The sequence below is a fragment of the Colobus angolensis genome, unplaced genomic scaffold (assembly GCF_000951035.1).
Source record: "Colobus angolensis palliatus isolate OR3802 unplaced genomic scaffold, Cang.pa_1.0 Scaffold4, whole genome shotgun sequence".
Classification (NCBI taxonomy): Eukaryota; Metazoa; Chordata; class Mammalia; order Primates; family Cercopithecidae; genus Colobus; species Colobus angolensis.
The window spans coordinates 11870120-11879504 of NW_012117376.1; the positions used below are offsets into that span (position 1 = coordinate 11870120).

Here is a 9385-nt window from a genome sequence, read left to right on the forward strand (position 1 = left end):
AGAAAGAAAGAAAGAAAGAAAGAAAGAAAGAAAGAAAGAAAGAAAGAAAGAAAGAAAGAAAGAAAGAAAGAAGGAAAGAAGGAAAGAAGGAAAGAAGGAAAGAAGGAAAGAAGGAAAGAAGGAAAGAAGGAAAGAAGGAAAGAAGGAAAGAAGGAAAGAAAGAAAGAAAAAGGTTTTAAGGCTAATTACACATACCCGATTATCAGAATCAAACAGTGCATCACGGCCAAGTGTGTTGGCTCACACCTATAATCCCAACACTTTGTGAGGCCAAGTCAGGAGGATCTCTTGAGACCAGGCTGGGCAACATTGTAAGATCGTCTCAGGCTGGGCACAGGGGCTCACGCCTGTAATCCCAGCACTTTGGGAGGCCAAGGTGGGTGGATCATGATGTCAGGAGTTTGAGAGCAGCCTGGCCAATATGGTGAAACCCTGACTCTACTAAAAGATACAAAAATTAGCCAAACGTGGTGGCACACACCTGTAGTCCCAGGTACCTGGGAGGCTGAGACAGAAGAATTGCTTGAACCTGGGAGGCAGAGGTTGCAGTGAGCTATCTCAACAGAGTAAGACTCCATAACAAAAAAAAAAAAATTCCTGCCTCTAAGAAAAGTTTTTAAAAATGGTGGGGCATGGTGGCATGTACCTGTAGTCCCAGCTACTCAGAAGGCTGAGGTGGGAGGACTGCTTGTGCCCAAGAGTTCAAGGTTAGAGTGAGCCATGATTGCCCCACTGCACTCCAGCCTGGGCAACAGAATGAGACAGAGGATAAGAAGATAACAATAAATCTTCAGAGAAGAAGATCTCTTTAAAACCTCTTTCCTCTACCAGGTTTCTTATTCTTGGTCTCCTTTCCCTTAAGTAGCTCTCCTTTACTTTATTTACTTGGCAACAACTATTTCCAACCTAACACAATTATCTGGAGACTATCTAAATATAAAATATAATTTTATAGGCCAGGCATGGTGGCTCACGCCTGTAATCTCATCACTTTGGGAGGCCAAGGCAGGCGGATCACGAGATTAGGAGTTCAAGACCATCCTGACCAACACGGTGAAACCCCATGTCTACTAAAAATACAAAAATTAGCTGGGCATGGTGGCACCTGCCTGTAATCCCAGCTACTCAGGAGGCTGAGGCAGGAGAATCGCTTCAACCCGGGAGGCAGAGGTTGCAGTGAGCCAAGATCATGCCATTGCACTCCAGCCTGGGTGATAGAATAAGACTTTGTCTCAAAAAAAAAAGAAAGAAATAAGATTCATTTGAAAAACAGAATTAATTTTATAAATAAAATACTATTTACATTGTCACTGGAAAAACCACAAAGTATACTATGTGGATTTTCTTGCCTCCAAAAGCAATTGTGTTATTTCAAGTGTTGAGGATGCCAGAAAGCTTGAAGATTTAAAAATAACCTCACAAAGAGCTCATTTTCAACACCAGATGGAAAGAAATTACTCCAAAGACACATGTGTAGGAAGACATATATACAATATCATATGACACCATGCAAAAGGTTTATATAATTACATAATACCATCAAGATTAGAAAGACTGCAGGTAGTAAGCTGGCAACAGTGTCGATCCTCTGAATCATTAAAAAAAGAGAAAAGGGCAAGAAACAGCAAGTGGGTGGTAGTGAAAATTTTTTAAAAGCCTTTACTTTAAGCTGCCTTCCATGTGTCCCAATTGCATGCTGAAATGGTTGGCAGGTAAAATTTGAGGGCTTAAATCCTTGGCACTCTTAAGAGTCCTGCCTGTGTCCATATGGCCAAAAACTGGGAAGGGAAGGGGGAACAGGATGAATTTCAACAATCTGTATGAAATGTATTATTAAGGTGAAACACTCTTCACTTGAATACATGTAGAACTTCTAATTGGTAAATTAAAATACGTGCTTGGCATCTAAGTTAAGGCAGCATTTCTTTATAAGATATGTTTAAAGATATGCCATTAAGATCCCATTGTGTTAAAATGATTTAATAGGATTACTTAAGAATATATGTAAGTACTAATAGCTGTGTGTCAATCACAACTAAACCTTGCCCTAATACTATGTATTCGTAAATCACCAAAAATATACAGTTATATTATACTTATGGTTTACAGGCTTAAATTTAACCAATTCAAAATAACTCTATTAGCTAGATGTGATGGCACACACCTGTAGTCCCAGATATTTGGGTGACTGAGACAGGAGGATCACTTGGGCCCAGGGGTTCAACAGCAACCTCAACAACATAGAGAGACCCCCATATAAATTTTTAAAAATTAAAATAGGCCAGGCGCCATGGCTCACACCTGTAATCCCAGCACTTTGGGAAGCCAAGACAGGCAGATTTCTTGAGCCTAGGAGGTCAAGACTAGCCTGGTCAAGATGGCAAAACCCAGTCTCTAAAAATATAAAACATTAGCCAGGTGTAGAGCCTGTAGCTCCAGCTACGCAGGAGGCTGAGGTGGGAAGATCACCTGAGCCTGGGAAGCTGAGGCTGCAGTGAGCCATGATCACACCACTGCACTCCAGCCTGGGTGACGGGAGTAAAACCCTGTCTCATAAAATTAATAAATAAATAAAAATAAAATAATCCTATGCTTTAATATAGTTAAATCACTGGGAGTTTCTCACTCAAAACTTTTCTATCATAACTTTTTAATGGTTTCATGCAGATATTATAACAAATACAATGCATGGGCAAAAGTTTTCTGAGTGAATATTAATGTAGAAAGTACCAAAACCTCAATCTATGTTGTGTCCAGTGCTAGGATTCAAACAAATAGAGCGCCTACCAAAAGCTGATCTGCATTAGGGTGACCTTTGTGGAGGATGGAATCAGGCTGCATCTAGAAATAACAATTAACTACAGGACTATAGATTATATCCAATCTTACTTGATTATTTCCACCTATTTCCAAAAAAAATGGAGGTGTTCCTGTCTCTATTAATAGATACTAGATAACAGAATAGAATTATTGAATATAGAATTAGATAATAGAAAATAATCTTAATAGAGCATCTATTGCCCATTCCAATCTAACTTATCAATATAAACTTACAGTCATATTTTTTATCCATTCCATCAGACAGATAATCTTCCCCCTTCCTACCCAACCTGCCAAGATTTCTTTAACCTTACCCAAGCTCTACTCTACTTAGCTTAGAAACAATTTTAATCTCTACAAGTAGAGATCACCCTGAGAGTCGAGGGCCTAGATTAATTGGGTGGAACTGACCCAGAGTCGTCAGCTACAGAAGAGGGAGAGCAGCAATTCAATAAACCATCACAGTTTAATCCACATAGATTTAATTTGGGGATAAGAGATAACTTGCGAAAAAGAGAACTGCTCTTGGCCAGGCACCGTGGCTCATGCCTGTAATCCCAGCACTTTGGGAGGCCAAGGCAGGCAAATCACCTGAGGTCAGGAGTTCGAGACCAGCCTGACCAGCATGGATAAACCCCGTCTCTACTAAAAATACAAAATTAGTCAGGCATGGTGGCATATGCCTGCAATCCCAGCTACTAGGCAGGCTGAGGCAGGAGAATTGCGTGAACCTGGGTGGTGGAGGTTGTGGTGAGCCGAGATCATGCCATTGCACTTCAGCCTGGGCAACAAGAGCAAAACTCTGTATCAGAAAAAAAAAGAACTGCTCTTAATTGCAATGATAAAATAATAAAAATAATAAAACAGTAAATAATTTAAAAGCATGATGCCAGAATGTCTCTGGAATTTCTAAATAGAAAGGACTTTGGGGCTGGATGCTGTGGCTCATGCCTGTAATCCCAGCACTCTGGGAGGCTGAGGCAGGTGGATCACTTGAGATCAGGAGTTCCAGATCAGCCTGGCCAACATGGTGAAACCCCATCTCTACCAAAGAATACAAAATTTAGCCAGGCATGCTGGTGCATGCCTGTAGTCCCAGCTACTCGGGAGGCTGAGGTGGAAGAATCGCTTGAACCCGGGAAGCAGAAGTTGCAGTGAGCCGAGATCATGCCATTGCATTCCAGCCTAGGCAACAGAGCAAGACCCTGCCTTGGAAAAAAAAAAAAAAAAGGACTTTTAAGGAGAGCAATTTGACTGGAAGGAGAGACAGAATATTTGGATATCAAGCTCCCAGTTCCTATCTAGATTGCATATTTACTTACGGTGACTTAGTGGGAAGCTGACAAAGTTAACAGATAGGGAATATTAAAGTCTCTTCAAGCTACTCCTTGAATTATACTGGCTGCTGTTCTCCAAAGTTCAAAGAGCTAGCCAATTTATTTTCAAATATTTAAAGTGGATACAATCCCATTTAAATAAAAATAATCAGCAAAATAAGTATAAACAGACTTTCATCATAATCAGATTTTCCGAAAACCAATATTTGAAGCGAAGTGTCAGTAAGGTGGGTAGTTCTAAATGACATCACCACTCAATATAAAATATCAAAGTTCTCCTTTCTAACACCTCCAAGTTCAGAGTACTCCTCACTGCTACAGCATTTTTCTTTATCTTTCTCTTTATGTACTCATTAAATAGCAGCAGAGTAAATCAAAATACTAATCCAACCCAGTGTGCACTCCAGAGTATTTGTTATATTGCATTTTACTAAACACACCAGGAACCCACTCTTAAAAAGGACACACAGGGTCTTTCTCTTCCCACCGTCTTGGTTCCTGTGGAGGCCTGCTGGCAACGGGACTTCTAAAAGGAACTGTCTGGAAGGCTGTGGTCCAAGGCCATTTTTGCCGGCTATAAGCGGGGTCTCTGGAACCAAAGGGAGCACACAGCTCTTCTTAAAATTGAAGGTGTTTATGCCCGAGATGAAACATAATTCTATTTGGGCAAGAGATGCGCTTATGTATACAAAGCAAAGAATAACACAGTGACTCCAGGCGGCAAACCAAATAAAACCAGAGTCATCTGGGGAAAGGTAACTCGGGCCCATGGAAATAGTGGCATGGTTCGTGCCAAATTCCGAAGCAATCTTCCTGCTAAGGCCATTGGACACGGAATCTGAGTGATGCTGTACCCCTCAAGGATTTAAACTAATGAAAAATCAATAAATAAACATAGATTTGTGCTCTTGAAAAAAAAAAAACACACAGTAAAAGCCACCAGTGACATACCAAGAAACTTAAATGAACAACAAAAAAATCACACACATTTGGCATCTGTCTCTCCTCTCCTCTAACTAAATGCTGTGATAAATGCAATCAAGCAATTATTTTCTTTTTTCTCTTTGAGACAGAATTTCACTCTGTTGCCCAGGCTGGAATGCAGTGGTCTCAAACTTGAAGGCTCGAGCTATCCGTGGGCTTCAGCCTCCCAAAGTGCTGGGATTACAAGCATAAGCTACTGCACCTAGCTAGCAATTACTTTTCAATAATTTTGGATCCTTTACACAAATAAGGCCCATAACTGATTAATTCAGAGGCCATCTTTGGGGTCTTTATTTAGAGGAAAAAAGCAAAGTTATTCATAAGAAAAGTTATTGGAATTATTGTTGTTTAGCTCACAAACAAAATAAAGTGTTCCATGTTCAAGCAATTAAAGAAAAAAATCAAATTTAGAGGTAGCAATAAATCCACACCTGAATATGCATTTAACCAAACACAAACTTGATGACACTTAGAAAAATACAGACCATTGGCTGGGTGTGGTGGTTCACGCCTGTAATCCCAGCACTTTGGGAGGCCGAAGTGGGCAGCTCACGAGGTCAAGAGACAGAGACCATCATGGCCAATATGGTGAAACCTCGTCTCTACTAAAAATACAAAAATTTGGCCGGGCGCAGTGGCTCAAGCCTGTAATCCCAGCACTTTGGGAGGCCGAGACGGGCGGATCACGAGGTCAGGAGACCATCCTGACTAACACGGTGAAACCCCGTCTCTACTAAAAAATACAAAAAACTAGCTGGGCGAGGTGGTGGGCGCCTGTAGTCCCAGCTACTCGGGAGGCTGAGGCAGGAGAATGGCGTAAACCCGGGAGGCGGAGCTTGCAGTGAGCTGAGATCCGGCCACTGCACTCCCTCCTGGGCGACAGAGCGAGACTCCATCTCAAAAAAAATAATAATAATAATAAAATAAAAATTTAGCTGGGTGTGGTGGTGCACCCCTGTAGTCCCAGCTACTTAGGAGGCTGAGACAGAAAAGACAAGAAAAACAAAAATACACTGACAACACTTATGCTGTCCTGCCTCTTAGATAACAGGGAAACAAACTGTGGTCTCCATGTATGCTCCTCTTGATTTCAGAATCAAACTCAGCCCCTGATGGCCACTGATATTCTAAAGTTATGAAATCAGATTAGCAATATTTAAATTGGATTACTGCATTAGAAAAAGCAGTGTGAGCAAACCCTATCATTCACACCAAAAATTACACACAAGGCATGGTGGCTCATGTCTGTAATACAGACTAGGCTGGGCACAGTGGCTCATGTCTGTAATCCCAGCACTTTTGGAAGCAGAGGTGAGATGATCATTTGAGCTCAGGAGTTTGAGACCAGCAGTTTGAGACCAGCCTGGGCAACATAGCGGACCCTGTGTTTAAAAAAAAAAAAAAAAAGCTGGGCATGGTGGTGCATGTCTGTAGTCCCAGCTGCTCGGGAGGCTGAGGTGGGAGAACCACTTGAACCCAGGAATTCAAGACGGCAGTGAGCCAGGATCATGCCACTGCCCTCCAGCTTGGGCCACGAGCTAAGACCCCTGTCTCTAAAAACATATGTATACAGGGCCGGGCACAGTGGCTCATGCCTGTAATCCCAGTACTTTGGGAGGCCGAGGCGGGTGGATCACTTGAGGGCAGGAGTTCAAGACCAGCCTGCCCAACATAGTGAAACCCCGTCTCTACTAAAAATACAAAAGTTAGGTGGGCATGATGGCAAGCACCTATAATCCCAGCTACTTGGGAGCCTCAGCCAGGAGAATTGCTTAAACCCAGGAGGTGGAGGTTGCAGTGAGCTGAGATGGCACCACTGCAGTCCAGCCTGTATGACAGAGTAAGACTCTGTCTCAAAATAAATAAATAAATAAACCCACACAGAGATATCAAAGCAAGGGTTATTACAGAGTAGTTCTATTTGGTTGGACAATACAAAGAAAAGGAGAATAAAGGTGGAAAGGTAGATTGTAGCCATATTGCGTAAGAACTTACAAGACATTTAGTATAAAACAATTAAATTTTGGGTGAGGCCGGGTGAGGTGGCTCACATCTGTAATCCGAGTACTTTGGGAGGCCCAGGCAGGAGGATCCCTTGAGCCCAGGAATTCAAGACCAGCCTAGGCAACATAGTGAGACTGTCTCTACAAAAAAAACAAAAAGAAATTAGCCAAGCATGGGGGCACACGCCTGTAGTCCCAGCTACTAGGGAAGCTGAGGCAGGAGGATCACTTGAGCCCAGGAGTTCAAGGCTGCAGTGAGCCCTGATCATGCCACTGCACTCCAGCCTGGGTGACAGAATGAGACCCTGTTGAAAAAAAAGAAAACAATTGTTGGGAGAATTTTGGTAAAACCTACAGATTAAAAACATTTATTTCTCAGCCTGAATTCAAACATACAAGGAAAAATGTGTAGTTTTGTTGGTAGAAGAAAGAGGAATCAGAAGGTTGGAACTCTGAACTTAGGTTGGCACTCTGAACTTATGTTCAACAACGAGTTCACCTTTTTTTTGAGACAGTTTTGCTCTGTTGCCCAGGCTGAAGTGCAGTGGTGCAATCTTGGCTCACTGCAACCTCCGCCTCCCAGGTTCAAGCGAGTCTCCTGCCTCCACCTCCTGAGTAGCTGAGATTACAGGCACATGCCATCACACCCAGCTACTTTTTTTGCATTTTTAGTACAGAAGGGGTTTCACCATGCTGGCCAGGCTAGTCTCGAACTCCTGACCTCAAGTGATCCACCCGCCTTGACCTCCCAAAGTGCTGGGATTACAGGCGTGAGCCACCGTGCCCAACCGAGTTCACTTTTAATAGAGGCAAAGATCACTGTACTTGTTTCCCCAGTTGTATGAATAATATCTATCTTTACCTTAATTATAAGCTTCTTATAGAAAATACATGGAATTAACCACTTTGATTCTAAGGCAATCTGGTGTTCAGTTATTCCATCTATTTTTGAATCTGCCATTTATTGAGTGCTTACTGTATGCCAGATAGCATGTACGCTACATGGATTATATTAATAACACCCCAAACCAAAAATTTTACAACTGGCGAAGAACTGAGTACACTTTCAATTTACAGAAAAGGGAAATGAAGAGTACACATCAAGTTTCCATAAAAAGTAGGAGTTAGTGCTACATTAACAAAACTGGGACGAGAAGAAACATATACAGGCTATGCATCCTGCTTGTGGTTAAAGGGATCTAATCAACTAAAATGTTTGCCAGGACTGAGAATACAGAAAACAACAATGAGCAACAGCACTGACTACAGTACATCCTCAAGAGAGTATAAATACACTATAATAATATCCAAGACACAAGACACAACCATTTCTTGCCGTTTTCCCTAAAAACAGAAGGGAACAAAATAGCAGCTGTGAAATCATCCAGACTACTTAAAAAAAAAAAAAAAAGCATCTAAAAAACAAAAAAAGAAAAAACTATCTCCTAATGAGCAACTACATGCCAAAAAACAAGTCTCCACAGACTAGTCATTTATGGCAGGGTACAGGGGACAGTTAGAGAAACAACAGGATGACAGTCGCTATCATGTGGCCAGAAACCAGTTCATCAGCAATCTGTTTCACGTGAGATCACTTTCTCTCAAGAGAATGCCTGTTCTCGGGGAGCATGACCCTGTTTTGGCAAAACCTCCCCAGGAATAATGGCCTGCTGGTCAATCTCGGAGGGCGAGCCCAGACCCGGCCTCTCCACAGGTACAGCAGCCCAGCGAGCACGGGGGAAGATTTCCAGGCCGACAGATGCGCGAACTGAAAAAGGAGGTCACGACGCTGAGAGAACAGATTTAACCCTCCGCTCGCTGGGAACCGTGAAGACTTAGGGGGAACGTGTTTTTCAGTAATGCAGGCGTCGGTGGCGGGAAGGCCTGCGAAGTCCTGCCAGGGCTCCCTGCAGCCCCCAGATACCGCCTCACTTCTGCAGACAGCCCCGCTCCCTTGCCAGGAAGAAATCGCTCCGCGGCTGCACGCAACACCTTCAGCGTCTGAAACCTGCGATTCTCCGCATTTGGTGTTCTCCCGAGGGTCCTGCACACCGCACCGTGATTGATGCACCCGAGGGGACCGATTTTTCCTCATCAAAAATACACCCCAAGCCTAACTTTCCAATGCTCCCGCGACGCAACCCCTTCCCTTTCCTCAGCGGCTCCGGCCCGCCCCTCGCTCCTCGGGCCGCGTCCCGGCTAGCGTCCCAGTGTGCGCACGAGGCCCCTCCGCGGGAGAGC

At 43.2% G+C, this 9385-nt stretch overlaps 1 protein-coding gene and 1 pseudogene across 2 annotated transcripts in view; one reads left to right on the forward strand and one right to left on the reverse strand.

Moving 5' to 3' along the window:
- The window catches only part of LOC105521452, a 65792-nt pseudogene extending 56809 nt beyond the window's left edge, over nt 1-8983 (forward strand). The window contains exon 2 of the transcript XR_001003271.1: nt 8802-8983. The product of XR_001003271.1 is annotated as a 60S ribosomal protein L27 pseudogene (transcript). The remainder of the gene's footprint in view (nt 1-8801) is intronic.
- The window catches only part of EPB41 (erythrocyte membrane protein band 4.1), a 253110-nt gene that overhangs the window by 216587 nt on the left and 27138 nt on the right, over nt 1-9385 (reverse strand). The window lies entirely within an intron of this gene.